This window comes from Lampetra fluviatilis, chromosome 16, assembly GCF_964198595.1.
Source record: "Lampetra fluviatilis chromosome 16, kcLamFluv1.1, whole genome shotgun sequence".
Lineage (NCBI taxonomy): Eukaryota > Metazoa > Chordata > Hyperoartia > Petromyzontiformes > Petromyzontidae > Lampetra > Lampetra fluviatilis.
In genome coordinates, this window is record NC_136290.1 from 341,351 (window position 1) to 353,895 (window position 12,545).

At 43.0% G+C, this 12,545-nt stretch overlaps 1 protein-coding gene across 1 annotated transcript in view; it reads right to left on the reverse strand.

Moving 5' to 3' along the window:
- Window positions 1-3,472: 3,472 nt before the first annotated feature.
- Window positions 3,473-12,545, reverse strand: part of LOC144936451 (GTPase HRas) — a 98,176-nt gene continuing 89,103 nt past the window's right edge. The window contains exon 6 of the mRNA XM_078863507.1: window positions 3,473-11,620. The gene's annotated coding sequence lies outside the window, so the exon portion shown is untranslated. The remainder of the gene's footprint in view (window positions 11,621-12,545) is intronic.

Genomic DNA, 12,545 nt, shown 5'->3' on the forward strand with positions numbered 1-12,545 from the left:
GTTATTTAATTTAGTGTGTTCTTTCTCCCTCTCTCCTAATGTTCAAACTTGCTTTCTTTACTACGCGTTTTCCGCACTCATTGACATGTTGATTTGTTACGCGTTTTCAGCACTCATTGACATGTACATTTTTTATCTAACCCCCTCCATCTCTCTGCCCCCGCCCCCGCCCCCTCTGCCTATTTAAGGCCACTCAACAGAGACGATCTCCCTCTCTGTACCTGTGTTACTCTCTCTCTATGTATCTTGGTGATATCTGTCTGCTTATATGTCTGTCTATAGTTTTTCTGGTTAGAATTTTTTGTTGCTATTTAATTTATACCTGATGATGATTGCTTGTGTTGCAATCGAAATGTCGTGATTTTTATTTTATTTTACTTTATTAATTTTAATTTTTTACCTACGTGACTTTACCGGAAAAAACCTAAGAATATGAATCCTTACAGTCACGAAAGCTTCAAATCTAGAATTGAACCATTTCTACGGTGAAGTTCCAAGTTTACCTTTTTTTCTCTCTCTCTGGGTTTTTGTTTTCTCTATCTGCCTATGTATTTAGTGTACTTTTTTCTGTCTACACTCGTTTTTTGTCGTTCTTATGTTCTGCTCTGTCTGTGTGTCTCCGTTCCTTTTGTTTTATGTTTTGTCTTTCTTTGGAATTTTCACTCTTAAATTCTAACTTAGCAATCTTTGAAATACGTAATCGACCAGGCTATGCGTTAATTGTGTGTTGACCGACTCTCTGTGTTGTATTACATAACATTTCGATATTTTGCTAGGTTATTTAATTTAGTGTGTTCTTTCTCCCTCTCTCCTAATGTTCAAACTTGCTTTCTTTACTACGCGTTTTCCGCACTCATTGACATGTTGATTTGTTACGCGTTTTCAGCACTCATTGACATGTACATTTTTTTATCTAACCCCCTCCATCTCTCTGCCCCCGCCCCCGCCCCCTCTGCCTATTTAAGGCCACTCAACAGAGACGATCTCCCTCTCTGTACCTGTGTTACTCTCTCTCTATGTATCTTGGTGATATCTGTCTGCTTATATGTCTGTCTATAGTTTTTCTGGTTAGAATTTTTTGTTGCTATTTAATTTATACCTGATGATGATTGCTTGTGTTGCAATCGAAACGTCGTGATTTTTATTTTATTTTACTTTATTAATTTTAATTTTTTACCTACGTGACTTTACCGGAAAAAACCTAAGAATATGAATCCTTACAGTCACGAAAGCTTCAAATCTAGAATTGAACCATTTCTACGGTGAAGTTCCAAGTTTACCTTTTTTTCTCTCTCTCTGGGTTTTTGTTTTCTCTATCTGCCTATGTATTTAGTGTACTTTTTTCTGTCTACACTCGTTTTTTGTCGTTCTTATGTTCTGCTCTGTCTGTGTGTCTCCGTTCCTTTTGTTTTATGTTTTGTCTTTCTTTGGAATTTTCACACTTAAATTCTTACTTAGCAATCTTTGAAATACGTAATCGACCAGGCTATGCGTTAATTGTGTGTTGACCGACTCTCTGTGTTGTATTACATAACATTTCGATATTTTGCTAGGTTATTTAATTTAGTGTGTTCTTTCTCCCTCTTTCCAAATGTTCAAACTTGCTTACTTTACTACGCGTTTTCCGCACTCATTGACATGTTAATTTCTTACGCGTTTTCCGCACTCATTGACATGTTATTTTTTTATCTAACCCCCTCCATCTCTCTGCCCCCGCCCCCTCTGCCTATTTAAGGCCACTCAACAGAGACGATCTCCCTCTCTGTACCTGTGTTACTCTCTCTATGTATCTTGGTGATATGTCTGCTTATATGTCTGTCTATAGTTTTTCTGGTTAGAATTTTTTGTTGCTATTTCATTTATACCTGATGATGATTGCTTGTGTTGCAATCAAAACGTCGTGATTTTTATTTTATTAATTTTAATTTTATTTTTTTACCTACGTGACTTTACCGGAAAAAACCTAAGAATATGAATCCTTGCAGTCACGAAAGCTTCAAATCTAGAATTGAACCATGTCTATGGTGAAGTTCCAAGTTTACCTTTTTTTCTCTCTCTCTCTGGGTTTTTGTTTTCTCTATCTGCCTATGTATTTAGTGTACTTTTTTCTTTCTACACTCGTTTTTTGTCGTTCTTATGTTCTGCTCTGTCTGTGTGTCTCCGTTTATTTTGTTTCATGTTTTGTCTCTCTTTTGAATGTTCACACTTAAATTCTAACTTAGCAATCTTTGAAATACGTAATCGACCAGGCTATGCGTTGTGTGTTGACCGACTCTGTGTTGTATTACATAACATTTCGATATTTTGCTAGGTTATTTAATTTTGTGTGTTCTTTCTCCCTCTCTCCTAATGTTCAAACTTGCTTTCTTTACTACGCGTTGTCCGCACTCATTGACATGTTAATTTGTTACGCGTTTTCCGCACTCATTGACATGTAAATTTTTTATCTAACCCCCTCCATCTCTCTGCCCCCGCCCCCTCTGCCTATTTAAGGCCACTCAACAGAGACGATCTCCCTCTCTGTACCTGTGTTACTCTCTCTCTACGTATCTTGGTGATATCTGTCTGCTTATATGTCTGTCTATAGTTTTTCTGGTTAGAATTTTTTGTTGCTATTTCATTTATACCTGATGATGATTGCTTGTGTTGCAATCGAAACGTCGTGATTTTTATTTTATTAATTTAATTTTTTTACCTACGTGACTTTACCGAAAAAACCTAAGAATATCAGTGTGAGATAGCCATGGCTTTGCTTTGGTTGCGTAAATAACTCATTTTAACAAAACACATTTTATTTTATAGAAATATCAACCTGCCTCCAGCTAAGGAAAATTATCAAACAATGACGCCACTCGTCAGATTATTCGGAGACAACAGAAAGAGGTGGTTAATTTTTAAATCCTTTATATTAAGTTCGCTTGCTTGCGTGCTTGCGTGCTTGCTTGCCTACGACCGTGCAAATCTTTCGGTCGTTTTTTAACCCACTTCCCGTGATCCAATCGAGCTGACATTTCCACAGACTCGTTGTGCGAGACAATTAATGTTCGTGATTATTTTACATATATTCAAATAGAACTCATTCATGGCTTTGGCTGAACGTCACAGTATAAGAGCCCAGAGCGTAACCCTTCCACAGGCCGTGGTGGAGTAGCGCAGTTGGTAGTGCCCTTGCTTCCCATGCCAAAGGTCGCGGGATCGATCCCCGCGTCCTCCACAGGCGAATATATTTTTAAATCTTTTATATTAAGTTCGCTGCCACGCATATAAAGGATTTATAGTGAAAAACTTTGTTTTTACGGGTTATACTTATTTATGGCTGAGCAGAACGGACTCCACATAACCCAGCACAATCCATTCCCCATTGCCACAACGATGAACCCTTTTGATCCACCTGATGCTGGGAGAACAGAAATAATCGTTCTAATAAAAAGAAGACGATGCCAAGTTCCATGCATCCTCTACATTTATTTAAACGTAACAATGACATACTAGTATACCTTAATAAAAGGTACATTTGAAGCCCTCCAGTCTTATTTGCAGTACCATTTCTGAAAGACAGGCGACACCAGTGGGGTTAGTAGAGTTCAGTTCATGTATTCACAATAATCCATTGTTTTGCTCACCATGGTACCGGTGCTGTCAATGAGCATTACTGTGGTATCACACAAACTAAGGTTTTTTAGGGAGCGACTGATGTATCCCTGCAAATGTGTTTTTTTAAACACGAGACAGTTTATACAGCGAATTAATCTTCATTGAAACGGCTTGTATCTTCTCAGTACAATCCTCAAGCTTGTGATGACAGGGTCAGTCCTGCAACAGCTTGAGCCACCATTTTGGGAAATGTTAACAAGAGGCACTGACTTGGCTCACAAAAGTGACATTGTATGAACAGTGAATTTTGTAAATCAACAAATAACTTCGATAACAATATAATGTAGATATTTCCTCTTATCAAATGTTATTGAAGATGAATACTTTCTCACGGGGGTCCTAGTTTTGGATAATGTCCAATTACTGTTTGCAATGATTGGACAAACCCCACCTCATACAAAAGTAGTAGAATCTCCACACAGGTCAAAACTTTGATTTGCCATCTTGAGAGATATGGCCACCTCATTGCCCAACAGGTGGCAACCTCATGCGCCTCTCTGCACAGTCCATCAATCCAGTCTTTAACTTCATGTGACATGTGTGCGGCACCACCACACCCCATATTCCAATGTGTTGAATAGAACCTAATGACACCACCTATGGTGAAATAAGCCAAATGTGATGTACCACAGTGAAAATATGAATTAGCCTCTCCTGCAAAAATGTTGACAAAGCTCTCTAGCACCGAGATGCTACTGGAGTGGTTGCCACAGCTATTGACTGCCAGGGCCCCATCTTACACGATTAATGTGGGCCCCTATCAACTATATTCATCACCGTTATTAACGGCCAAGTAGACAAGGCACTGGCCCATTGATTTTGCCCGCTGAGTAAAAAGCTAGCAAGCACTTAAAATCCTTACTTTTTATCCAATCCTAACGAATAAAAATTGTGCCAGATATAATATGAAAGTAAATTAGGCATTGATTCCTGTAACAGAGAACTGGGCTCCTAGAGGCAGATGTCTCTCCAAATCCAATATAACGGAGGGACGACGCCACGAATCGGGATTAAAATATTGACAAAGAAAAGATGCAGATGTGAATGGTCTTGCCTTAAATGCCATCCAAATTCACAACACATTTGATTCATAATATATTTCTGGTTAGGCCACAACGGTCTGACCGAATGCGTCCTTATTACCCTCCACCACCCAAGAGCCAAATTGGCACGTGTTCTGCGTTTAACGTACAAATGATTGTTTCTGCTCAACGGTAAGTTGAACAATCTTCATCCAAACTTACAATGAGACTAGTATCTGGTGGAGGAACTTAAAGACGCATATTTATCAATCAGATAGTTACGTCTATTTGATACCAAATGTGGCTGTGAGGATTGTTTTTCAACTCAATGCGGAGTGAACTGAAACAATAATTGGTGTGCTAAACGGTCCTACACGTGCCGGTTGCTTTGTTTGGCCATGTCCGTTGAAGGGGGTTTGACCAACAAAGATTTGGTCAGATCATTACGTGGCCGGAGCCAAACATCAATAATGAATCATATTTTCTGTGAAATGTGTCAATGAAACACAATTTGGAGTTGCATAATTGAAAGCTCAAAATGCATTCATATCTATACTATACGATTCCCACACAGGGTAGTTTAAAAAAATCCTTAAGTCATAATGAAAATGACTCGGACATGGGGGCTATGTCGGGGGCCCTTGGTCATCTGGGATAAAGCAGCTAAACGAGACCCCATGTGGGGGAGTGGGGCTTTGAGCGAAAACTCCATTACAACAAAATGCACCCCAACAGATGTTTTCAAAAAGACCGTTATTAACCTCATCCAATCCCACCATCACGTCCTCAATGCCCAGGTCCTTCCATTGTTCTACTTACCTCCTGCAATGCACTTTCCCTAAACAATTCACGATTCACCAGTCCCATGGCCTCAATGAAAACATAGATTATCAGTGAACATTTTTTTTTTCAGGAGGGTTTTGCTCAGGCTAATAAAGTATTGTTTTGTTTATGTTCAGGAACACAGCGGTACGGCTCGAGTCTATGCACACAATAGAACACTCAATGTCACTATAGGCCTATTGCCCAGCAGCGGGTGACTCTCATTCCTGCATTATGTCAACCCCACCTCCAAATTGCTCGTTAACCCGTCGGTGAAAAAACATTCACGGAGGACGTGATCACAATGAGTGAAATTGAGGATAACTTTGGATGGGCCTGCATAGGAGCAGAGCACGCTTCCACCGAACTTGTGGTGGATCACATCCAGTTCAACCGGCTGCCTCCTGGGATATATGTTGTCCCTCGGTAAAATCAAACATAGTTAATGGCATAAGCCAAACATCCCAATGCAGAACCCTCCTGAAAAAAAGGTCTTGAGACTCAATGAGGCTTTCCTGGTAAATATTTGGCATTTGTCAAACTCAGCTTTGAGTCTCTGAACCTCAGAACAAGAAACAAAAGCTATATATGAGTTTACATTCCATTCCTTGTACCTAAAATTGTCTAAATGCCACCGACATGAATCAACAACTGGGCACACAATACTCCATTCCATGTTCAAAGAAAGCACAGGAAAACCATGTTCCTGATTTCACGAGTTCAAGATTCATATATATTTTTTACACAGGTACTCTATGTAACCCCTAATTAAAGACATTTAATACATACCGTATTTTATTTACACAAAAACACAATGTGAAATGATTTTTAAACCAAAGTTATAGATCCAAGTCAGCGCTGGTTGCTTTCATGACCTGGTGAATAGGGTTACAAGGTGAACAATATGCACACAGTAGTAACTCTCTTTGAAAATTTCTCCCAAGATTCCACGAAAAAAATACTCTACAAATGTACACGGGGTTCTTGTTGAATGAACCAGTCTACAGTCTCAAAATCAAGTATCTGTTTCCACATTGGTTATATGAAATTCCCATTGCAACTGGTCCAATGTGATGAAGTAGAAATGAATGATGTTCAACCTAAATAATTATGAAACTTCATTTCATGTTAGAAATTGGTTACATTTCTTGCATGCGAGTTTTGGAGGTCCAGGTAAGACTGCTGCCCCAATTGGCTAAACCATGGTGCACGTAGTATTTCCTGAACTTCGTGTCACACACAAACACTACTTCACATTTCCACCATTTTCATTATCCACGTTTTGCCAAGTTATTTTTACAAGCACTGGCTCCACCTGCCGTAAAACACACAAGATCGAGTGGCTGCAGCACAAAAGATTAAAAGTGATTATGCAAGGACCAACAGGACAGCTGTTAAAGCCAGCACGCGATGATTTTCTGGACATTTCGGCAGTTACGTATAACTTGCTTTTGGCTGGTTGTGTATGCAACACTTTGACTGAAAACTAAATCTTAAATATCAGTTTGGCTGTGTTTCAAGCATTTTAATGAACAAATTGATTTTAAAACATACAACAGTGCGCTGCATTGAATGTACAAAAGTCTTATCTATATTACCAGCTCAAAATAATTGTGGAAATTATCATTTAGACTAGCTGTACTACCCGGCTTCGCCCGGGACTTGGATCCACCACGCCCGGCCGCCTTTGTCTCCCCAGTGGCGATGTTCACACACCACAGCAGTTAGTCGTTTGAGGCTGAGTCGACCTAGGGGAGGCCCAGGACCGGTTAAAATAATCGTCACCGGTGGTGGCCGTGAGCGGGAATCGAACTCGGCTCGCCGGGTTCGTAGCGCAGTGCGCTAACCACTACACTACAATGCGTTACGCTTCCACATGCGCGGGTCACGTGAAAGATTTGATGTCACAGCTCACTTGCCGTGCAAAAAATAATTGCATTATTGAACTCCCCCCCCCAAAAAAAAAAAAGTATATTTTTATAATTTTTGCATGGTGGACAGTCTGGATAGTACCCACATGGCAAATTTCCAGTTTGTTGCATGTCGGGAAGTACGCTAAACATTTGGAGCAGACACGTATTCACAACTTTGCCTTTTATATATATGGAGATTACTACCTCGGAGCAAAATGGCCAGTTCTTTCGAGCTGGTGGTCTGAATATGGCCAGGAGCTTTTGTACCTGTAATGCTGCACACACCTGTGTGTGTTGTTGAACTCATTTCCAACCTCCAGTAATATTTGTGGCGATTGGATTTTTTTGTAATTTACAGATTTGATTTTCAATGAACCCTAAACATTATATGCCTTAGTTTGGCGCCCAAGTCTTGGATAATTTACCCAGTTACATTTGCAAATTCTTTTCCATCATTACGTGATTTTAGTAATGAGAATAACATTTACAATATATTGTTATAGAGTACTGAATATATATAACACTATGTATGGAAGCTCATTAATTCACACTCCATGGCCATGTGGCATCATGAACGAACAAGCTCGTGGCAGAGTCCCAACAGCCGTTTTAACGTCCCACCCCTCGCACCGCACGCACGTGGCCCGCACGCACGTGGCCCGCACGTGGCTCGGGGCCTGCACATTATTCTGGGGCTGCGTATTCGTCATTGCTGCCAGGAGTTAATTTTGGGTCATGGCACGTGTATGAAAATCCTTGAGTTGATTTAAGTTAGCAACATTACATTGGAAATTGCGGACTGTTGCAAAGCTTATCGAGGTACAGAGCAACATGTTATGAATTAGTATCTTGCTTATTTAACCAGGAAAGCATTGTAGAGTCTTATGCCTTTTTCAGAAGGGTTCTTCCAAGTTTTTGCGATGTTGCTATGTGGAATCTCAATTGAGTAACTTGCAGGTACATTTTCAGCTAATATCAGTGACACTCTTTTTCAACTATGGGAGGAACCCACAGAACCCAGAGGAAACCCATGTAGAACCGGAGAACATACGAACTGCACACATTTAGGCACCCGAGTTGGAAATTCATCGGAGGTTTTTCTTGCTGTGAGGCACGAGTGTTACCCCTTTGCCACCACCCTGCCATATGGAGCCCAATACACTGCAATCACCTCCCTTGCAGAACTAAAGTCAATCACTACAACCTCGGGTACTTCTATCAATGTCCTGCTGTGATGAGCAATGTTTGTGAGCCACATCTACAAACACATCACATTCCTTGTGTGCATTGCAATTGTGAAGCCACTTACAGTAAAAATGTAGTTCTGGATAACCACAACCAGAGCAGAGGCGTTCAACGACCAATTATTCATTTCCATGGATTGCAGATTCACCACTGCCTTTCAAACACAAAATGAAAGCCCTGCTTATCCAGCAGTGATTCAAATAAGCCTCATACGAGGCAAGCCTGAACACGAAGGGTGTTTCATTCAAAAACAGTAATAACACTCGGACTCCACCAAGATCGGCTCTCCAGTGTCTCCACGTTTAAAACATCGCACGTTGAACTTGACTCGAGTATAGGTAATTTACGAAGCAAAACACTTAAATTGCAAGGCCTTGCACATGGCCTTAAATAACCAAAGCAACAATGGAAAGTCTCCACCCAGGAAAGCATCAGCAAGTCTTGAAGGCAGTTTCAAGAATGACCTCTTCCAGTGGTGTTAAGTCTGTTGTCGAGTATTTTTACACATGGGAGGAAACCAGAGACTGGAGAAAACCAAGGCATACAAGAGAACACTCAAATCTCGACTAAAAAGATGAAACTAGCTGCAACCGACTTGCTATACTGCCTTTGGCAGGCACCATCAAGTTGCTCAGGTGGTTGTCTCATGCTGATAATCATGGCTCAGATTCCTGCGCAAGCCACAAGCCGTCTCCACACCGCCGATTTACGGGACCACATTACCACCGCACCTACAAGTTATACATTAATTAAGTTAATGTTTTAGGCAGCTACTGATCAGAAAATGGATAAAAAAGTACCCTCATCGAGCATTCTAGCCTACGGAGATGAACATATCCTCTTACCATCCCACTGCGCTGGTCACTGTACAACAGTGGCGATTCTGAAGAGGGTGGCAGCCTGTGCAGAATCGGTGGCTTTGGGTCGACTTCTGCCGAGCCCTATTTTCCTGTGCAATGGGCGCACGGTGGCAAGTCACACACCACCTGGCTGCAAATGCATAAAATGTCACGACCAAGTGAATTGGCTGAGGACAAGCTCTGCACTATGAAGGCCCGCCTTACGAGTCAAAAAGGCAGCGTTACGTTTCTTCACACGTGGGTTCGCCAGCCAAGCGCGCCGAGTGGGGCTGGCAAGGCAAGGTGTGCCCACCCCGCCACTCGCGGCTTCTGTGCCCTGCGAGGGGGACGTTCCAGGGTCGTGAAAATCAATTTGTATTGCCGGTAACCACATTCAAATAAATCTGGAAAAAAACACCAGTCACCTGTGTGCCACATACATGAAACGTTTACCTTTTTTAACTGAGCAACGCATGCCGTTGCCACGTTGTAATGGTGAGCACACTAGCCTTGCAATCCAGAGTTCGCTGGTGGTTTGATTAAATCTCTTGACGTGGCAGCTGATAAAATGGGGCAAGTGTCCAAAATTTTGCCATCGTCTGTCCACCTGGCAGAATATATCGGTTGACCATAGTTGATCGGCAGGTCGCATGCAGTGGGGTAAAGTGTGGGTATGCCCATCTCTTCTAAGATGTCTAATCAGCGTGGTCGACCAAATACCCTCGAGAGCTCTGTCTAGCCGAGTTACGAGGGTAAACGTGCCGTTTGTATGCTTGCACCGTGCCAATCAGCGCATTCAATGCTAACATTTTGTTTGAAACGGTTACCGGCTCCTGACTCTCCGGACTGGTAACCAATTCTCAAATGGTTACCGGTTATTTACCAATCCAAGAATGTCCCAGTGTCTGTAGTGACAAAGCGGTTGCACCCGCGGCTGGGAGCACGAGCTCCCTCCCACTGCCGTCTCGACACGGCGGAAGCTCCTTCTGTCACACAGCCCTGTCATAGAGGTGCCAGTCATGAGCCAGCTAAATGGGAAAGAGGGGATTGAAGTGAAGTGCGATGAACAAATAACACACAACTGCTCTAACGTGAGATTCACATCGCCACATTTTTGGCTTTAGGTTTTCTGAAATGGTTTCTCGATGAGTACTTTATACACACACGCACAATTATATACTGCGTTTACATTTATATACATATAGGTCAGCCTTATAGACTGCGGGGCAAACGCTGTTGGTGAGCACCTATGCAGGCTGGCACAGCACAAGAGGGGGTTGTCTGGCTAGCGCCACGCATACCCATCTCTCCAGTATTGATGTTGACACATCACCGCACAAGGTACTCGTGTTTAGACCGAGTCAACCTAGAGGAGGCACAGGCACGGTTCCAGTACCCATTTACATGAGCATGGCCAAAAATCAGTGTGTGAACCACTCCACCACCACTCCCCACATGCGCACACACATGCACACACATGCAGTCATACGCAGTAAAACACACTTCCGCACATCTACTCAAAACAACTGTGTTAGACAACAGGACTAAATAAAAACAAAATAATTTTCAAAATTCAAATGTGCAGTGAAATCATCGCAACTCCGCACGTGGTACAACCTGTTAGGCATTTCCCTTTCGAGTTCACGGCTCATGCCACTAGAAACCAACCAACTGCCCTGGCTGCGCCCGCCGTCCCTGCACACCAGAGGTGCTGGGCAGCGCGCCACGTTCCTACAGCGGGACAGACGTGGAGCAGTGTGTCACGTTCCTACAGCAGCAACAAGACGGGGGTCCCGGCCCCAGAGGGAGAGCGCGTCAGCGTAGCTGTGGTGGTGGTGGTGGTGGCGGCGTCGACGGCAGCGTTAAGAGTTCGGCACTCCGAGCCCGCGGGCCGCTGTGCACTGCCGCCCGTTGATAAACATGGCCAGCATTAAAGAGTGAGTGGTCATGGCTGTGGGAGATGAGGGAGGGAGAGGCTGGGTTGGACTGGCCGCCTGCAGCTCCCCCCGGCCCCTCGGGAAGGTCTCGCAGCCCCGGGATGTCGGCGGAGACCAGCACCTCGGGGCTCGAATGCAGGCGGCGGCCGCATAGTGGCACTCTACGGCATCTCCGCATGCACAAGCACCTTGCAACACGCACACACACACACAGCAGATTATTTCACGAGGGACTGTCATGCTGTGATTGTTTAATTAGCAAATCAGGGATGGTGCAGATATTTCAGTGCAATGCCATGTCTGAAAACCTGCTGATGGCTAAATGCAGATGAGCTTTCTGGGAAGGAGTTGGAACAATCTGGTATGTTGGCCAAGAATCAGCACACAATAAACTTACATGCCAGCCTAACCTTCGCCTAAATGTTTGTGCCATTGGCACCAACCGTGGTAGCTGCGAGAAGCTGGCTAGCGGGTCCTGTGCCTCCCGAGCTTTAGGACCACTGCTGGAGGGTGGCATGGCTACTGAAGGTAACCGAAGGAGGAAGTAGACCCATGGGGAAAGCTGGAGTAGAAACAGCAAAACATGAACATTGAAATGTCAGGACATGCACCAACCTTGCCGCTGATTTGACACGTTATAATATTCCACTTTGTAGAAGTGAAACTAGGTGGGTGGCAGAGTGGTGCAGTGGTAAGGCGAATGCCTCGCAGAAAGATATGCCTGGGTTTGTATAATTTCCCCCTGTTCTACATGGGTTTTTTCCAGTTCCCTGCCATAGCCAAAAAAACCCCACCATACAATGTAACTGGTTTTGGCCAAATTATGCCAATGCAAAACATTTTACCTGAAAATTACTCAAGTGGGATTACACACAGCAACATCGCCCACCTACTATGCCAAACTTGGCAGGAACTTCCTGAAAAAGTCATCAGATCCAGTGAGGATTTCTTGGGTAAATAAGAGGAATAATAATAAAATATGGCTTGACAGGTCAGGCTCTGTGGTACAGTGGGAGGAACGATGGGAAGCATCAGGCAACAGGGAATGTCATTAGCAACAGGATAGCGAGAGTATGTGACAAAGCTTGTACCAGCGGTTGAAAGGATTATTGT